This window comes from Varanus komodoensis, unplaced genomic scaffold (genome assembly GCF_004798865.1).
Source record: "Varanus komodoensis strain SLA01 unplaced genomic scaffold, ASM479886v1 scaffold35, whole genome shotgun sequence".
Lineage (NCBI taxonomy): Eukaryota > Metazoa > Chordata > Lepidosauria > Squamata > Varanidae > Varanus > Varanus komodoensis.
In genome coordinates, this window is record NW_025335856.1 from 9,894,416 (window position 1) to 9,913,587 (window position 19,172).

A 19,172-nucleotide genomic window follows, 5' to 3' on the forward strand; every position below is an offset into this window, starting at 1 on the left:
TCCGCGCCCCGGGTCGGCCCGGCGATCCGCCCGCCCGCGCCCCGCCCGCCCGCCCGCCCGCGCCCTCGCGCGCGCTCTCCTGCCCGCCCGCCCGCTCGCTCATCTGACGGTCGGGCGCTTCTCGCCGCGAAGCGAAAGGGCGACAGTTAACCGGATGAAACTATTTTTTTCCCTGCTAATTTTGGGAAGTGAAGTCACTTAAGGAGGAAACTCCGCGCTGCCGACGGCTGGCCCTCCCTTTCTGATCGAAATAGGGCTATATCTATGCAAACAGGATCTTGGCTGCGCTCAGATAAGAACCAGAAAATTCGCGTTTTGGAGCGGGAGGCGAGAGATCCGTGCCCAGCTGTCCCTGCTTCAACTCACTGGCGGCCAGCTAGGCAGCAGGAAGGGCTGAGCGCTCTTCTGTGCGGCGTCTCAACACAGCGTGGACTGCAACGTTGCTCAACGCGCATTTGCAGCTCTGAATTTATATGGCAGAATCCCTGCTCCTGCGATCCTAACCACGTTTACTTGGAAGTCCGTCCCACAAAGTTCAGTGGGGCTTACTCCCGGGTAGATATACGGCATTCCAGCTGGAGACATTTGATTTTCGTTTCTTTTCCCGTACATTATTTTAAAAAGATCATTAATGCTTTTTCCAGTCTCAAATTAAATCTCGGGGATAGGCAGAAATATCTAGTTTTAGATGTATTTCAGACCAGCTTTCTATATCCGAAAAAAAGATGAACTAGGTGACGATTCTCGTTTATATGGATGACCAACCCATCCAATTGCCACTGGCCCCACCAGACTTTTAAGGGAAGTTGGAAGTATTCTTCGATTCCTCCCCCCAAACACACGCACGCACACACACAAAGGGGGGGGGGGGAACTGGGGCGAGGAAGCCGCAGACGCGCGCGTGTAAAACGCTTTCCTAAGGTCACTTATATTGTGTTGGCTTTTCTTCTGCCAATTAGCTTTTCTTCTCTGCTACATTTGTGGTCGATGGTTCTTGTAACACCTGCTGAGTGTGTATCTGCAATCTTAGACATGCATATGATTGTACTGCTTTAGGTTTTCATATCCTACAACATTTGCACTAACAGATGGTGCCTTTAGACATAAACTGACCCTTTCTTTTTTGGACAAAAGTTAAATATCTCATATGGAAAATATAGCGATCACTGCTAGTCCGTTTTAACATGTGGCTTTACAAGTCAGACGATTAAGACAATTTAAGACAATTTTAAAACTGTTTAAATGGAATGGTTTTTGCTGTCCCTCTGTACACCCTTACCTGTATGTCTGTCCCACTGAACTTAATGGGCATACTTTTAAGGAGGCGTGAACGCATCGATGCTTCTGCATGCAAATACGCTTGCAATGCTTACTTGGAAGTAGGTGCTCCTGAGCTCTATGGATCTTACTCCGAAATATGCACAGGATTGCCCCCTCAAAGGAAGAGATGCACATGCCATTTTGGCCCTGGGACAATGTTGGAACGGATTCGCTTCCTCGCCAAGCAGTCCCCGCGAAGGCATGCGCCTGGTTTGCTTATGCAAGTTTTACTTGTGCATCCTGCCTTAGCTCTGAGGCGCAGGGCGGGCAGGGTGCTAAAGAACAAAGATGCAGAGCGGGGCCAGACTGAGGCTCAGCTGGGTGGCTGCCTGTTAAGCTAAAGTGGGCGCCTAGGGTGGACTCTGAGCTGTTTGCTTTGGCATCGTTGGGCGGCTGAAATTCCAGTGGGGTTTGCAATCGATTTCCAGGCACGTCTATTGGGAAGTAAATCTCACTGTGTTGGATGGGACTTATTCCCAGGAGAGGCCCACCTTGTTTAATGGACCCCACGTTCAGGCAAACGCCCCTAGGATCAACATCCGACCCACAAAAGCCATCCGGCCTTAACGAACCGATTCCAGAAACTCCCAAGTCCAAGTCCGTTTATTTCTGACTGCGAGAACGTCACACCAAATCTTTGAGTTTCGACCTCTTCGTCTGGCAGAGCGAATCAGAAGGGAAATTTATTTCTTCACTGGGGTTTAACCCCCCGTGCTTTTAGGGAATAATTAAAAAAATAAGATGCGTGCAGGCTTCCCAAACATTCCCCCATATGCACCCTCCAAAATCACGATCCGTCCTCCGCGCCGCGACAACGAGCAACCGTCCAACAGCCAGTCTTGAGCGGCCTCCGAGGCAGTCGAGGGGGGAGTAAGACGCGCAAAGGTCTGCTCCCCCAGCCCCCGGGGAATATTCCTCGGCATCGATCCCCCACCCCCGGGAGAGGGTTACCTTACGCACCGTCCAAGCTTTGCTCCCGCTTCCTTCCCTGTGGGATTTTTTTAATCCAACCAGGGGGTGAGGTGGGGTGTGCCCCAAACAGAGAGCTGGGATTTCCTCGCACCTCCCCTCCTCCAGCTGGATTTGTTTGGATTCGGCGGCCGCGGAGGAGAGGTCGTCTGTTAGATGCTCGGCTTCCTCCAGAGGAGCCTCGCGGGTGGAGCCGGGGAGGCCGGCGAAGCCGCCCTCGTCCCTCCCTCTGCCCCCGCCTCTCCGAAATCAGCCCTCATCAGTTCAGCTGCAATGCCCCGGCCCGGTGGCCCCCGGTCCAGAGCAGGCAGCGCCTGGGCGGAACGTGGCTCGGGCTGGGCTGGAGTCGGGGCTCCCCCTTGCCAACCGTCGGGCTGGCCTGCGGGGGGTGGGCGGGGGTGTAAGATGCAGGGCGGCTCGCCTCTCCCCCTTCCTCTCCCTCCCCGCCGCTCCAACTCTTGTCAACTTTTACAACCCGAGCGCGGGGCTGCAGCAATGTCCCGGGAGACTGGCGCACATCTGGATGCTGCTACCGGGGTCAGGTCCCCTTCTGCCTGGGGCCACTGGAGTTGGCATCCAATTAAAAGAAGTCAGCCTTAACCCTTTGCTTGCCTTCTTCCCGTCCCTCCCTATCCCTCTGCTTAGCACCGCATGGCAAACGCGAGCATCCACTCTTCCACTCTTTTCCACTCTTCCTGTCCCAGAGGCGAGGCGAGGGGGATGCAGAGAAAGAGAGAGAGAGACCTAAATAGAGGTATGCACACATATGAAAAGGAAGCTGTGACTCTTCTAACTCAGGTGCCTTTCAGCCAACCCCTTTGGCCAGATCCTATGGATTCAGTCGGCGCAGAAGTGAAATCCGAATCGAAACAGGGCCAGTGGGGCAACATTTAAGCAGAGCGCCAACTCAGCATCAACAAGCTGCCCGGTCACTCGCGGGGAGCAGAAACGCTATTCCTGGCCCTTCAGGGATCGAAGGAATGAAGCTGGTTGACGGGCCATTAAAGTCCGTCCAAGCTCTGAGTCGAAAGAGAGAATTTAAGGTTGGGAAGGTGTAAGAGCCTTGGAAAAAGGTTGGGAGTTCCGAGAGGGAGAGGGAGAGAGGGGTGGGGAGGAGGGAGGGAGGGAGTCTTCGTTCTCAGTCCTAATACGTCGAGGGCACAGTCCTACGTACTTAGACGGGGGGGTGGGGGAGATCCTGCCATCTTGGTATTCTCGTCAGCCCCGTCTAACCAAGCCTAAGATTTCCTGTGAGATTTAGAAGGTCCATTCTCAGGCCACGTTCCTGCACATTTTGTTTCAAAAATAAAAATGAGAACCGAATCCCTCTCGGGGATTGTATGGAGAACACACTTTAAACAAAATATGAAGTGAGGACAAGAACAGCCTCGAGGACAGGTCCGACTTAGATCCGCACACGCTGCTCCAAATCGAACTGGGAATGACACCAGTAAGGAAAAGAACGAGGGACGCAGGAGATTGTCTCTCTATCACCCTGCCTGCTCGTTGCTCGGGATCCAAACTGGAGCCGGCCGGCCTTTCCCAGGAGAGAGGAATCGGGGAGACTGCGTTTTCTTGGCAGAGCAAAACGATCGAGCTAGCTTGCAAGCCACCTGATGATAAGAGGCATAATGCGGCTGGTTAAAGAGGACGAGTTCAGGACATGAATATCCATGGGCTGCAGCAAGTGGCCCACTCGAACCCAAGACCCCATGGCTAGAAGGGGGCGCGGAGGGATGCGTAAAAGGCGCGGTGGCTTTGCAAGCAAAGCGCACTGAAAACTGGGGAGGTAAATGCAGCTAGCCGGCAGCTATTTCTTGAGACATGGCTCTCTACAGTTGTGTTTACAACTTTAGAAGTATTTTTGTAACTCCTAATTTGGGGGTGGTGGTTGTTGTTGGTCTCCATTCAAGAGCCCGTCTTAGCGATTTATGAGCTACTTGTTAAAGCTACGAAAAACTTTTGGAACAATTATTGATCGAAGAAGATGAAGTAGTAGTACATTTTGGCAGGGACTATGTAAAACTGCTTTATCACACTGTTTGTTTAAGTGTATATAGTACATACTTTGCATACATACAGATCAGCTGAATTGTTCACAAACAGTGCAATCTTTGCTTAGTTAGAATCTCATTGCTTTCAATGGAACTTGATTGGACAAAGTGCGCCTAGGATTGTGGTTGTGGCCTATTCTTTTGTCTCCATTGGACTCCCACCAGCAGATTGCCGTTCCCATGTTTAATTTTGCATAGGATCCAACCACACTGACAAGATGTGATCAGATTTGCTACTGACATTAAACGATTCAGTGGTGCCCCCCCCCTCCATTTTGCAATGTTCAATCCATTACCATTCAGCATGGCAGGAGTTAATCATTCGCCATGGGGCTGTGAGTAAGAGGGGTGGGGTGGATTGGGGTCCCTAGGCTAGAAATGCAGAAATAAATACTTGGACCACATAATTGAAACATGGCATTTTACAGCGGGGAGAGGGGGCAAACTCTGCCAAATGGATATCTCACTGCAAGATTATGAGAAGTGTAAACCTGTCCAGTCCACATATGCATGCATGCACACACACACACTGAACTTGGAGCTTTTTCCCGCAGTGACACAAAGTTGCCCAATTGACACTCCATAAGTGACTATGTTTATGTTATTCAGACATCTGTAACACACACACACACACACACACACACACACACACACACACACAGGAGACTGCATTGAAATACACCCTGCTGCAGTTCTATCTAAGTACACTTACTTGGAAAGAAGCACCACTGAATTCACTGGAACTTCCACAGAAATATGTATAAGCTTTGGCTCCACACAGAAGTTTATTTGGAAATAACTTCCACTGATTGCCGTGGAAATTTACTGACAGGACTGGTCATCCCATGCTGGATTCTCACTGTTATCACTATGTTCTTATGTTTTATACAAAATACTGGAAAGGGTGGCTACCAGTGCTACTTTGCCTATGTTTAGCACTTGCTGAGGAACTTGGTCATAAAGGGGCTGTTTGTGGGTTTATCTAGGCTGTGGGTTGATCATTGTGTAGACAGAATGCCAGCCTAGACAGACCCTTCATCTGACCCAGCACATGTTTTCTTTCTTAACCTCTTACATTTTCCTTTTTATGTTAGTATCTAGATGTTAGTATTGGTACCAGTATTATATGTGCATTTATATTCCAGTTTTTTCCCTCCTGCAAGGAATGCATGGGAGCTTATGTGCATTTATATCCCAGTTTTTTTTCCTCTTGCAAGGAATGCATGGGAGCTTCCAAACTCCTCCTACACCCCATTTTATCTTCACAACAATCCTGTGAGGTAGGTGAGTGAATGGCCCAATGTCATCCAGTGAACTTCAGGGTGGAATAAGGACCTCAACCCAAAACTTCCAGGTCCCCATCCAATACACTTAGCACCACATTGCGTTGGTAATCACCGATGAGAACTGGAGTTACCAACATCAGGAAGGTCACAGATTCCACTCCTTCTTTAGAGCTGTTGAAGCAAAAGAAAGAGGGAGATGTGTCTGCCCAGAAGCCATTTGCAATACAAATGCCAATATTGTGGATAGGAAAAGCAAATAATGGGAGGAGAGAATATACGTGTAATGCAGCTTCATGAATTCTTAGCCCTTTTCATCACAGGATGGATGCTCATCTATTAATCGCACTGTCTCCATTGAGACTTACTGGCTAGTGGTGAATTTAGGGCTGTAAGTCTGTGTTGCTCCCCTTGATTGCAAAATGTCTTGTGGACTGACTACAAAACTTGGTCCTCCCAAACACATCATATGGAAGTGAACATCTGTTGAAATCACCCAGAGTAGGCAAGGATCTGGGAGTAAGAATGAAGAAGACTGAGCGTTGTTTTAGTCAGACTATTTCTGTAAAAGAACAGCAGTAGGAAGTCATGGCTCATTCAGAGGTGAGGCAAGCCTGCCATTATGTTCCAGGATTTCACACACACACACACACAGAAATGCCTCAAGCAAAGAACATAATTCATAAGAGCAGGATTCCTTTTTGTGATCTTGTTTTCAGATGAAGTTGGCAAGGTTTCGACTGGATGGGTCATCGTAGACTGTGCTTCAGCTGAGCCGTCCTTACTTGCCTTTTCGTTCTTTGTTATCTCTGAGCAGCTGCGGTGCAGGCAAAAATTCATAAGGGAAAGTTTCTCCCAACATGGAAATGTATTAAGAGGAAGACCTTCTTTGCTAAATAAATGTCTGCTAATGGCAACAGGCCTACGATTCTTTGTGCCGCACAATTGTCCTGCCTCTTCAACTTATTGTAGGCAAATAACTTAAAAGAGACCCATTTCTTTTAATATCTTTGTATCCAGAGGCAATAGCAGCAAAAATTTCCCACTCAGGTGCTGAAGCCAGCAAAGGAAGCAAATGCAAGTGCCCTGGAGAACATGACTTCTCTTGAAAAAGGAGAGGCTAAACCCAATCTCTGATCTGGAAGCACATCTTCAAATTCCAGATGTGTTGGCATTGGCTGTGGTTATTGAATGATAAAGATAAGGCAATCTGCACGTGCTCAGAGGTACATACTTTATTTTATATGTTCAGTTCAGGGTTGACATCCCCCTCATATGTATTTTGGAAGGAGGGAAGGGAATTCTTTTTGGTTGCATGTCCTTATAATAAGGTCCAGTTCTCCCTTACTTTTTCCTTTCAGCCACCCCACAAATATTGAAAAGCTAAAATGAATGGGAGGGGGAGAGAAGAAGTGGGGGAAGGAGGCCAAAAAACCAGACTGCAGTGCACCAGCTCCAAACGTCTGGCCCCTCGCTTGAGGCCATAATTAATTTGAGATTTATTTTTATTGGAGAACCCAGTCTCGTCTGACCTTAGCCAAACAAGACTCCAGCTAGACCCTTGATGCGCTTGAATGAAACGGAATATTTCTCTCTAACTTCTCTTCAGGCGTCCGTGCCTGCTTTGAATTTGTTCCTCAGACTTCATATATTTGGAGATTTGAAGGAAAGATTTAAGGCTTTCCCGCCTCCCCTAGCATCCACCCCCCCCCGCGCCCCCCCCCCAGCCAGGGGAGAGAAGCGGTAGACCAGACTGGACTGCACAATGTGTAGGAGCTAGAGCGTGTTTTCGTTAAGGTATCTTTTTCCATAAGCCCCGAAATAATGGAACTTTTAGAAGGTCAGCTGAGTTACTGAATTAACCAAAGGGGATTTGGTTACTTGGATTCTGGTATCTGGAGCAACAGGAGAGTTGCAGGGCCGAATCTTATCCCTTGTGCCCCAACTATTTTTAAAAGTTTTAGCAGTTTCAGTATGCTGAATTTTCCAGGATAAACAAAGTATAAACTCCAAGTAATATCTTTAAAGTAGATAAGAGGGAATCCACCATAGTTCCTACTATTATTATTGGGAATAACAAAGTCAAGGAGGATGAAGAAGAAAACTTAAAGTCCATTCTTATGCAGGTCTTCACAAGAGCATTTACATTCCATGGGCCTTACTCTCTGGTAAGTGTGTACTGGCTTGCAGCCTTAACCCTAACCCTGTACCTGTGCAGACAGAAAAGCCTATAACTTCCAGCATACCCCGGCCAGGGGTCATCTGGGGCCGACTACCAAAGGCCACATGTTGCCTGGGCACAAGGCTGAAGCTAGTAGTGCATAGAAGTAGAAGCTGAACTGAAAGTATCTCCCCTTTCTCCGCTTCCTTCCTTCCTTCCCTCCCCCCTCCTTTTGACACCATGGGCTGCAAGGGGAGGTGGAGACCGCTCCTGCCAAAGGTCCAAATTATCATTTGCAAACAACTTTTGAAACTAGGACTGGAGGATTAGGAAGCCCAATATTTTTATGTACTGCACAGTTCAGACAGTGAATTGATATGAGAATACTTTCCTCTGTTACATGCAGTCTGTGGCATAATGGGACCAGTGCTCTCAGTGACACACTTCTGTTAACAGAGACATTGGTATGATCTGCTAACCCACTCCAAATTCTTCTTTCCCTGGGTTTAGCTGCACTTCTCACAGCCATGGCAGTGGGGAAGGAAGAGAGCGAACCTTCCCGCAATTTCCCAGAACAGTCCCTTGTGGCTGGGTTCAGAGAGCACAGTAGCCTGCACTCAAAGACTGCACATGAGGTTAGTCTCAGCTTCACTGAACCGAGGGTTTTTGTAGAGCTATGAACTCTCAGGGTGATGGAATCTAACTGTGCTAACAAAGCATGGCTTGTTAACCATAAAAAGCCCCAATCAGTGGTTTGTTGTTAGGTTGCAAACTGGAGGCTGTTTGCAGTTAGCACAGTTGGGTTTAGACAACAGATTAACACCTGTTTCAACAACAACCCAGAGTTCCAACAAGCTACACTCAACACTCCCATGTGGATTACCCTGTTGTCTGAACCTAGCCATTGTAATGCAAACCATTTTAGGGATGGCTTGTTCTTGAATGGGTAATTAAGACCCATTAAGCTTAACAAAAAAACAAACAAACAAACAAACAAAAACCTGCTCTAGGGATAAAGATGCAAGTGACCTCAATTGAACTGTGGTTTGCGATCATTTTATACTGTGAAAATTGGACGACTTTTGCAAGTGTGATTGCGATATTTGCATGTGCCCTGCGCACATGAATATGGCATAGAAAAACTTGTCCATGAATGAATAGGTACATACTCTGTGTATGTGCACATAAGCCTGTGTGGCTGTGTGCCTGAGAATGCGAGGTGACCCTGCCCACATCTGGCGTGTGGACACTGAAAGCTCCCCACCCCCATCATGAATGTGGCCTTCAAGCTGAAAATGGGATTTTAAGTGAAGTCTTTCAGAAATTATCAGTCATCAATCTCTGAAGCACCCAAACTGCTCTTCAGCTAGGAATTTTCTCCACTGACAATAGTATTTTGCATAATAATGCAGAAAACAAAAATAATAGCTGGGAAGTATTCGAATTTGTCACTAATATTAACATTTTCACATCCAATGAAAATAGAATTCTCTTTAGCTATCAATGATTCATTCCTCACTCCTCCCTCCTTTTTTCTTCTTTTTTTCTTTTAAGGCTTCTCAAACCTTCCAGTCAGAGCAATGTTAAGAACAAGCCAAATATTGTTTCCATCCACCCCGGCTACATTTCCTCCATGAATATACTTCTTTGTGTAACACCGAAAACATTATGGCTGTATGAAAATTCATTTTCCCCTAAAAGTAAAAAGCAAGAAATTATGTACTGAATGATGACTACGTTCTTCTCATCTCATTCAGAGAGACTTTATGGGATCGTTTCCAAGCTTGGTAAAAACAGACAAAGAAGTCCGGCTTGGATGCTTTAACATCAGGAGACTCCATAGGAGGATAGGATGGCATGGATGTTTTGGTATTATTGATCATTACTTTTTACTCACAACTGTGGCTTGCCCTCCTTACAGCTCTGTTTCACCTGCCTCCATTTGATGGGCAGAGCACAATGGCCTACTCAAAATGACCATTACCAATCAAATGCGATACTTTTCTATAAGCCAGAATCTGAACCAGGGTTGGATCCCCTTCATTTCAAGGAATTGCCTTTGTTATAAATAGATAGATAGATAGATAGATAGATAGATAGATAGATAGAGCAAATAAAGTATAAACAGTTGATAGCTAGGCCATCTGCTTTCACCAATCTGAACCAGCTATCATCTTTGGAAGCCCTAGTACATGACCAACAACCAAAAGAGTTTGAGTAAGTGCAAACGCAAGACGTGCCAGGATCCTTGGTGCTGATGAAGTTGGTGTCTCACTGTCACCCATTCATACATCAAAGGTATTGTAAGATCCACAGCCCTTCCAGGAGGTGCATTACAGGAGCTGAGTAATTATCCTTCCGATTTTGTTATATTTGTCTCTTAGCTGCCGGAAAGGTGCAGAAAATCTGTTTCCCCTTCATTTGTTAATTTATGTGAAGCAGGTAAATAATTTAAAAGAGTGTATAGACCAATGAATATTAAAGACTGTTCCAGTACAGAATTTATTTGTGTAATAATCTCTCCTGCCTAAGCAAACACAACTGGTTGTTGACAAAACATATGTTTGAAATAAATAGTACCTGTCTTGTATTACCAACAACTAGCTGAATTAGACAAAGAAAGAGAGAGAGAGAGAGAGAGAGAGAAAGTAAGTTTGAATTGTCCAACAGACTTTAAGTTGCTGCTGTTGCTACATAAGAGCAACAGATCCATAGACGTTACAGGTAGATGCCAAAAAGTTGTGATCCACTGATTAGTTATTTTGCAGAGTTGCCTGCAGCAATTTCTGAAATCCCAAAAGGTACAAAAATTTGGAGATTGCTTTCGTGTCACGAGATCCCTGTACCCTGTTCTACCAAAAAGAAAGAAAGAAAGAAAGAAAGAAAGAAAGAAAGAAAGAAAGAAAGAAAGAGTTGTTTCCTTGTAAAACCTTGATTTTGGTCCTGTCCTTTAAAACTATAGAGAACAAGTCTTCCCCATCCACTGTGACAACCCTTCTGATATTTGATGACCTCTATAATATCTCACCCTAATCTTTTCTTCTTTCAATAATTTCTCTCTTGATTTGTGGACCCACACCTTCCTCATCAGCCTCTTTCAATATGCTCTATTTTGCTGATGTCCTTTTAAAAACTGGATGCGGAACTGGATACAGCACTCCAGTTGTGACTTGAGCAGTGTAGAATATAACTAATATTTATTGTGACCTGGACACTATCCTCATTTTTTGCAACCTAAGAATGCATTTGCTTTTTAATAACATTATTACACAGCTATTTAATGTTCAGCTTATAAGAAATGAGGACATCTTCAGTCTTTCCACATGTATTTCTGCCGAGCCATGTTTTCCCCCATTCTATATTCAGGCCTAAAGAAGATAAAGTTGGCTAACATGACATTCTGGAGGATTCCATGCCAACAGGTTCCTAATAATCAATGCATCATTTTCTAGATCCTCCCAAATAAGCTACTTGTCCAGCATTTCCAGTGCTTGGTATGTAATTTCCCAAATCTACTTTTTCACACCCTTCAGATAATTACCCTGCTATGTGAAATTGTCATCCTCTGCAGCCATAGTGGGGTTGGAGAAATTGGTCCCTTTCTGGAAAACTACAACCAGAGGCTGCAGAGCCTGGTATTAAAGAAAGAGGCATAAGCGAGAGTTTCTAACTGCTGATGGATCTCAAGAGAAAGATTAACCAAATGCCCATATGGCTTGGGCAACAGCAACTAACACAGCAATAAGGATGTGTGAGAAATGAAATCCACGGTGCCTTCTGGAAACAAATGTGGAAACAAACACAATTTGTGGTTGGATATTTGTATATTGCTGCACATTGTCTTGCACAAAGAAAGGTGAGAAAAAACATCCTGCAACATGCACACACTTGAAAAAAGTGCAAACCCCACTGTGTGCTTTTCTAAAATGCACACAAACATTCTTCAGTCACTGAAACATGCATGCAAGAATGGATACATTTGAAAAATGCATACTTCTGTAGGCACAGATTGTTCTGCAGGAATAAAATGGAACTAAGTGAAACAAAATGAAAGAAAACAAAATGGAATGGTGCAGGTTTGATGGTGGAAAGCAGATAAATTAGGCCAGATTATGATCTGCCCATTTATACATTGCTGCCATGTGATATGCCAAGGGCTACTTTATGTGCTCTCAAGGGCTTGGATGTAGCCAATGGGATTTTAACCGTTTTCTTGACCCCTCCCACCATCATTACAGCAGATGCTCACATATCCCAACCCCCTATGAAAAACTGGTTTTGGAACTTCCTTTTGCTTCCAAGAGCTCTTGGATGCATGCTGCAAGGTCCTGCAAAGTGCAAGTCCACTTTCTCCCTCCCTCTTTGAGCACACAGAACTAGTTACACCATGGTTTGGATCGAGGCCAGTGAGTAGTTACAATATTTTATCTACGTAAGTGGGGGATGACAACACACTAGCCAATTTGCATTCACATATTAATCCCAAAGGCCTTCCTAAAACGTCATCTTACTCAAGCATTTATATTATGCTTTTAGACTATGCATGTACATTATCTTAGTTCAGCTTTGTTAAGAAATCTAGGCACTGTAAATCTTGAGTGTCTCAAAGGATAGCACTACATGCTACATGTACCTCAGCAAATTCAGTATGAATGTGGCAGCTTTGCTGCAATATGGAAATCAAATCTGCAACCTGATAGCAAGCCTTTACCAGCACCATTCAAAAAATACTGAAAAAAACTCCAAGACAAGAAACAGTGGTAAGTGGAACTGTTTGCTTCCAAATTTCTTTGCTTCTATGACAAACAAGGGTGTCCTAGAAGTGAAATGTTCATCCTGACACTCTCTCAAAACCCAGATCATTCAAGAAGATTTCTATCATGGACCTATAAAATATAATTATATTATTTTAGCTGCTGTAATTACTCAATGAAATGGTCAGACTTCTTAGGGCCTGGCTGAATTTTCATGGACAAACATTTTCAGTGCAAAATAGGGAAGTTTGAGACCCATGAAATGTTCTCCAAAAAGCTTCCCCCACTCTCAGGAAAGATCATTCCCCCTTTTCCGACTTAAAAAAGTGAGAGCTGGCAGGGGAAGTCTTCCTATCTTTGTCTACATGATCTAGCCAGTCAGGAATGATATATCCAGAAGGATGACATCATCATACCACATAGACAAGATGGGTTTGGCTACATGAAGGCTTTATTCTGAGAGAGATGGGAAGGCTTTATTCTGAACATTCTCCTCTAATTCTGCAACATTCTTCAACCAAGCACCAACAGTTCTTCCAGATGATGTTTTATGGCACCAGTGCTGTCTCTCATTTATGGAAATGTTTGGAGACTCCATCAATCACCATCTTCTGCTCATGACCTTCCCAAGGTTTTTCACCAGTTCTCCCATCTTTATTCTTACTACAGGAATTCAGGCACAATCTTACGGCCAGTAAACACAGAGGAGACTTCAGAGCTCAGCTCTGACACTGGAAATTTGCTCTGAGCTCAGAGTTGGGCCTCCAAGGTAGAAGCATCCTTTGTCTGCCTTCAGAGCTGGCAGGTTCAGCAGAAAGTGCAGCATCAATGGTGACTGCAAGGCTGCAGGAGTTCTGCAGGCATTTCAGGGAGCTGGGAGAGACAATCTCTTTCAGGATATGAAGTGTGCTGGTGGTTCCTCAGCCTGCCCTCCTTGCACTCCAGAACAAAAAACTGAATCTTTTTCACGGTGGGAAGAGTGCAGAGGTGACTTTCACTTCCATGCTCCCTCCCTCCATCTTAGGATGCCCATAATCCTCCATGCTTGGGAGGTTACAGGGAGCCACATGGGATTGAACTGGACAGGAGCTAAAGCGAAACACCTGTGCACTGACTCAGACCAGTAGTGCTTTGGACCGCTGGTATGGCAGCACCCCAAAAGGGAAGAGCGCATTTCAGTGGTGACAACTTCTTCAAGAAAGGCATTCTCCTTGCCTTCCATGTGCATATTTTAATAAGTCATTTTTGTATTTTCTCCACATCTATACTAATATTGTTTCCTTTTTCTTTTTCATGTGGGGAACTGCTATAAATGGTGGCTAATGCAACAGAGTTTGGAATGTTTAGACAGTCCAGTGGTCAGCCTGGAATCCATTTCATCTCCAGGAATATTTTATCTCCAGAAGCATTTTCTGTCCTCCACATGGAGATGTCTAGGACTGAACCGGGGACATTCTGTATGCGAAATGGGAACTGCATCACTCAGCTGCAGATTTATGATATTTATATTTGAATATGGCATGTACGCATACATGTTTTCATATATAAATATATGTGTGTATGTGAATTTTCACTATTACATGAATCATTTAGCTCTCATACCACTGAACTAGTGAAAACAGAACTGCTCTTAAAGGATTTTCCCCTGAAACAAACAAACAAACAAACAAAGCCCTATTGATTATGTCCACATAGCATGACTGTATGGAGAACGTTTGAGAAAGTTATAGAGAAAGTTTGTAGACTCCATACTTTGGAATGGGACCCATCTGATGAAGTTAACTGTTCCATTAAGAATGCTAAAAACACTAAGGACTCATTCATACTTTAATTGAATACAGTAGGGGTTGCATTTATTTTATTTTGTTGCATTTTTCCCATTGTGTTTGGATCAGAAAGAATGAAAGGCAAAGGGAATGATTAGAAGTAGGATCCTCATTATCCAGACATGAGTTATTCTCATCCTCAAATTATTGAGATTCTCAAAAGCATCCTTTGCAAAGCTCCCTTGGCATGGGAATTCTGGGCAAGCTGCACTGCTTAACAAGACAAGAGAAAGGGTGAGGCAGAAGATTTAGGGTGTTATCAAAACAGTGGCAAATGACATTTCATCTTCCTTTTCCTCTTCTTCCACTAACAGTACCGGAGAGGGCTTTATCTGACTTCTAACCTTGCATGACAAATATCTTGGGCAGCTCTGTTGTTTAATAAGTGTCTTTCATTGCACAAAATTCCTGGAATTTCCTTTCAGGAAACGAATGTGTTCCTGAAGAAACTTCCACCCAAATATTCGGGAGAGTTAGAAGTCCCTCTTGATTTTGTGGGACTTGTACCATTTGCAGCCATGTTCACAACCAGATAAACATCTGTGTACATTTCAGCTGTGGAGTGTCTGGTTCAGCACTTTCTCTCCCCCTGGTCACCTGCAATTTGAAGAAAGGCTGACTTGCAGAAAATTCTTAGAATGCGCACCAAACTCTTAGAATCAACCACCAATCCACTCTCTGCCTCTGCCTCTGTCTCATGCATGCATGCATGCATGCATGCGCACACACACGCACACAGAGAGAGAGAGAGAGGGAGGGAGAGAGGGAGAGAGACAGAGACAGAGACAGAGACAGAGTGAGATTGAATGAGAGAAGGATCGGGGTAGTGGAAGTGAGGAATCATGATGGTTAGTACAGTATGAAAAATGACATACATATTAGTGGTGTCAGGCATGTCAAAATCAGATGTTAACAGCCCACCAGAATTCTGCCAGTAATTTGTGAGTTGGAAAAGAGAACAACAGTATGAGCATAAAATGTAGTTCTGAGAAGTCAGCTCCTCATACATCAAATGGCAAACATATCCAATGGTGGGTGGAGAGTGGGAAGCTTGCCTTTTGCACACACAAGGTCTATCTGTACCACTGATACAAATGAACTCCTGAATATAGTCATCACAACAAACTCTTGCCAAACTTGGGAATTCTTCTAGGTCACCTCCAGCAGAGTCTCCTGGGTTAAGAGAAGGATGATTAAGCCAGTTTAACCGGTGTGTAAAATACACACTTCATTTCCCAGGAAGTCACTTTTTAAACATTTTAAAACATCACTTTTAAACATTCAGTTGGCCAAGATGCATGCCTTATGCATGATTGGATGTCAGCCTCAGAATGAGTTTGTTCAGGAGAGGAGGAGGAGGAGGAAATATAGGAGTATGACCATGAAATATGGACTTGGGGCATAAAGTTCAGAATTTGGAATTGGCATTCAAGCTTCTCTTTAATGAACTCATTAACAGGATGGAACACAAAACACATGAAGCTACCCTCTATCAAGTCATGCCCTTAGCCTGGCCAGCCAGCCCAGATCTCTCCTAGCCCTGCTTTTTGAAATCTAACATTGATTATGAGTGACAGTGTGGTGGCTTAGCAGATCTGGGTTGACCTGGAGGTTGACTCAATGGCTTGGGCCAGCCTAGCCTACCTAACAAAGTTTTTGTAGGATAAAATGGAATGGGAGGGGATTATGTAAGTCACATTGGATTCCTTGGAGGGGGAAATGGGATATAGATACAATAATATAGAAAAATAAAAAATTGAATAAATAACTAGGTAAAATATGAAATCATTACAACTAAGATAATTCTACTATCTTACAAAAGAAGGCCACAGTTTGAACTAGAAAAGTCTTGACTTGTAAATAAGCCTACAAAATTACCATTCTGCAAAGGTTTTACTGCACTTCCAGGGGAAGGATGGAGAACTCTTCCAGCAGCCTGTTGAATTTTTGTGCTGAAGAAATTCTCTAATAGGCTGCATTGTTTCTACCAGCCTGCTCACTCACCTGCAGGAAATTCCTTCTCATACCAGGCAAGTGCTTGAAATGCAAGCACTCATATGGAAGCAGTGTGAGCCCCTACATGGTGTAGAGGTGGGAGTGAACTGGGACTCAGAAGATCCATGTTTGAGTTCCAATCATCCATGGAGCTCACTGTGCAAATTTGGGAGAACCAGCCTAACTTACCACACAAGCCTGTTGTTTTTATTTTTATTTATTAAAAACATTTCTATGCCACCCCATTCGCAAAAAGCCTCAGGGCGGCTTACAAAACAGAGGATCCCTTTTGTAAGGATAAACTGGGGAGAAGGAAGAGGATCATGTGAGCCATTTTATTTTTTATTTATTTATTTATTTATTTATTAAAACATTTCTATGCTGCCCCTTGCCAAGGCCTCGGGTTTCTTGCAGGAAGAAAGAAGAAAGGTAAGATATAAGCAAAATAACATGGCTCAGTTCTGTATTGTTTATCCAGTTCATACCCTGTCCTCAAGAGCATGGGATATATTCTAATTCCCCCAAGCCTCCACCAGGTCTTAACCTATAAAGCTTTACATGGCTTAAGACCGCAGTGCATCCCCCAACCATGACCTATCCAGACATGACGCTCAACCTCTGGGGCCTTCCTTTGAGTGCAAGCTACAAGGGATGTGTGAAGGGTTGCCACAAGGAGAGGGCTTTCTTGGTGGTGGCTTCCCAACTGAGGAATAACCTCCCCACGGCAGCTTGGCTGGCACCACCTCTGTCATCTTTTCTGTACCAGGTGAAGACGGCCCTTTTTCTGAGGCTTTGAAAGTTTTACTTGGCCACCAGGGGCTTGAGGAGATCACCAGATGTTTCCCAGAGTCACTCTGTCTCCCTCCTCCTCCTCCTCCTTGTTATTATCTGTTTTTAGCTGTTAAAGGTGTTTTAATTGTCTCTGTTTTATATTCTATTGTATTTTTACCATTTGTTTTCATGTGCCGTGTAAACTACACAGAGAACTTCAGCTGTGGGGCAGTATATATAAATAAATAAATGAACGAACAAACGAATTGATGAATAAGCTTTGCTGCTATGGCCACATATCAGGCTGGGAAATGTTGTTTCCCCAATGCTCCTGACATATTTAATAACATTTCCCAGTGCTTTAGAAATGCATCTGCAGTACATTACCAGGGATCAGAGGGGAGAGACAAGAGAGAGAGACTTTTTCCCTTCCTGCTTCCACCACTGCTGATGCAGCATTAAAACCGAGCAGGTCAGGTGGCACTGGTGCTGGGCTTGCTCATCCTGGAGGCGGAAGGATGGCGTCAGCATCCTTCTCGCCTCCTACTGAAGAACACATTCTGAGCTCACTGAGTTTCAGACTTCAGAGCAAGGAAATCGGAATGTGGACCTTCTCCTGCAAAGCATCTTCAGGACTTACTGATCCTTATGAACCTGCAAATGCACAGGATTGGGTTACTCTGACGAAACTGGCTCAGCTCAAGTGGTTTCCAGCATTGGGGGCTATTCACTTCTATGCTGATAAAGACACGTGTTTTGAAGACCGCAGTCCAGGCACACAAGGAAGAAAGGGGGAAATGCTACATAATGCATGGGTTTTATCACACTTTCCTTTGCTTTTTCAGACAAGGAAAGTAGCAGCTGCCGGTATTTTAAATTCTTGTATGTACTGTAGTCCAATTTAAAATGTGTAATCCAGATGTCCCAGGCCTGGTTTGTTTACATTCTTGAGAACTGTTGCAGGGAGCAAAAAAACCATATATCCAGAGTTGCAATCCGGTTTTTGCCATTTGTTCTGGATCCTTTAGTGTGTAATGACAGGCAGCCAGAAAGGCAGAGAATTAAGTTCCAAATAAAGTACACTCCCCAGATTTTGCATTCTCAGTTGAGAAATGTAGTTCCTCCCCCAAGCCCTTTATTAGTTTTTGACAATGCTTCAACCAGATGTCGACTCTTTGCATCATCAGCTGGCAACAGTAGCAGAATTCACAGAAAGTCTGTTCTGTAGTATTCTCAAGGAATAGGTGAAAATGGCATTAAGTTTCTATTTGTAAAAGACCTTCCAAATTTACAAATGTCTTCATAAACATGGAAATAAATTAACATTGTTTGAAAAAGCTAATGAGGAGATAATGAAAGCAAAAATAACGGAGTTAACCTTCCAAGGATAACTTAGCTCTTCAAAATCTGCACTTGAGCCTCTGTGTATTCAACCAAGTTTGTGATAATGAATTAGGATTGTGTCCTCTTTGTTTTCTGACAGGCTTCACAGCTGTCCACATAGCAGCCAAATACATGATATTTTCCATGTTCACCAGAAGCATGCCTAAGGATGTACCAAAACAGGGAAATTCGGTTTCTTTAAGCTCACTGTATTTTTAGCCCTGCTTCCAATTTGAGGATCACAAATGGGGCCAAACTAAGGTTTTTTTTTTTTTTTTTTTTTGTAGACTTGCATCTGTAAGAGGGTTTGTGATTTGCATGCTTTTTTTTCAAGTTGCCAGTAACATTTTCACAAATCAGCACTGGGGAAGCATGTGATTTTAATGAAGGAAGCCACAGCCTTGAATTTATAAGAAGTGAGCTGTACTGTCCAAGACAGGATATTCTGGAAGATATTCATTCATAGGGTGCCCATAACTTTGAGATAACATGACAGCATGCAACAACAACAAAAACATTGTTATTTGTGCACATATCATTAAACTGTGCGTTTTTCAGCTGCTGTTGTTGGGATTTTAAGCAAAATGGCACCCGAAAACATGCAGCCCAGTGTTATTTCAGAAAATATTACTAGCCTTGTTAAAGACACTTGCTTT

General features: G+C 44.1%; 1 protein-coding gene across 5 annotated transcripts in view; it reads right to left on the reverse strand.

Annotated features, from left to right (window-relative positions):
* The window catches only part of FLI1 (Fli-1 proto-oncogene, ETS transcription factor), a 115,540-nt gene that overhangs the window by 90,539 nt on the left and 5,829 nt on the right, over positions 1 to 19,172 (reverse strand). The window contains exon 1 of one of the 5 annotated variants that reach the window (XM_044439680.1): positions 2,281 to 2,409. The exons of 3 other annotated variants lie outside the window; for them this stretch is intronic. The gene's annotated coding sequence lies outside the window, so the exon portion shown is untranslated. Of the gene's footprint in view, positions 1 to 366; positions 452 to 2,280; positions 2,410 to 19,172 lie in introns of those variants that run through there. One more of the 5 variants, XM_044439679.1, reaches the window with a different exon arrangement.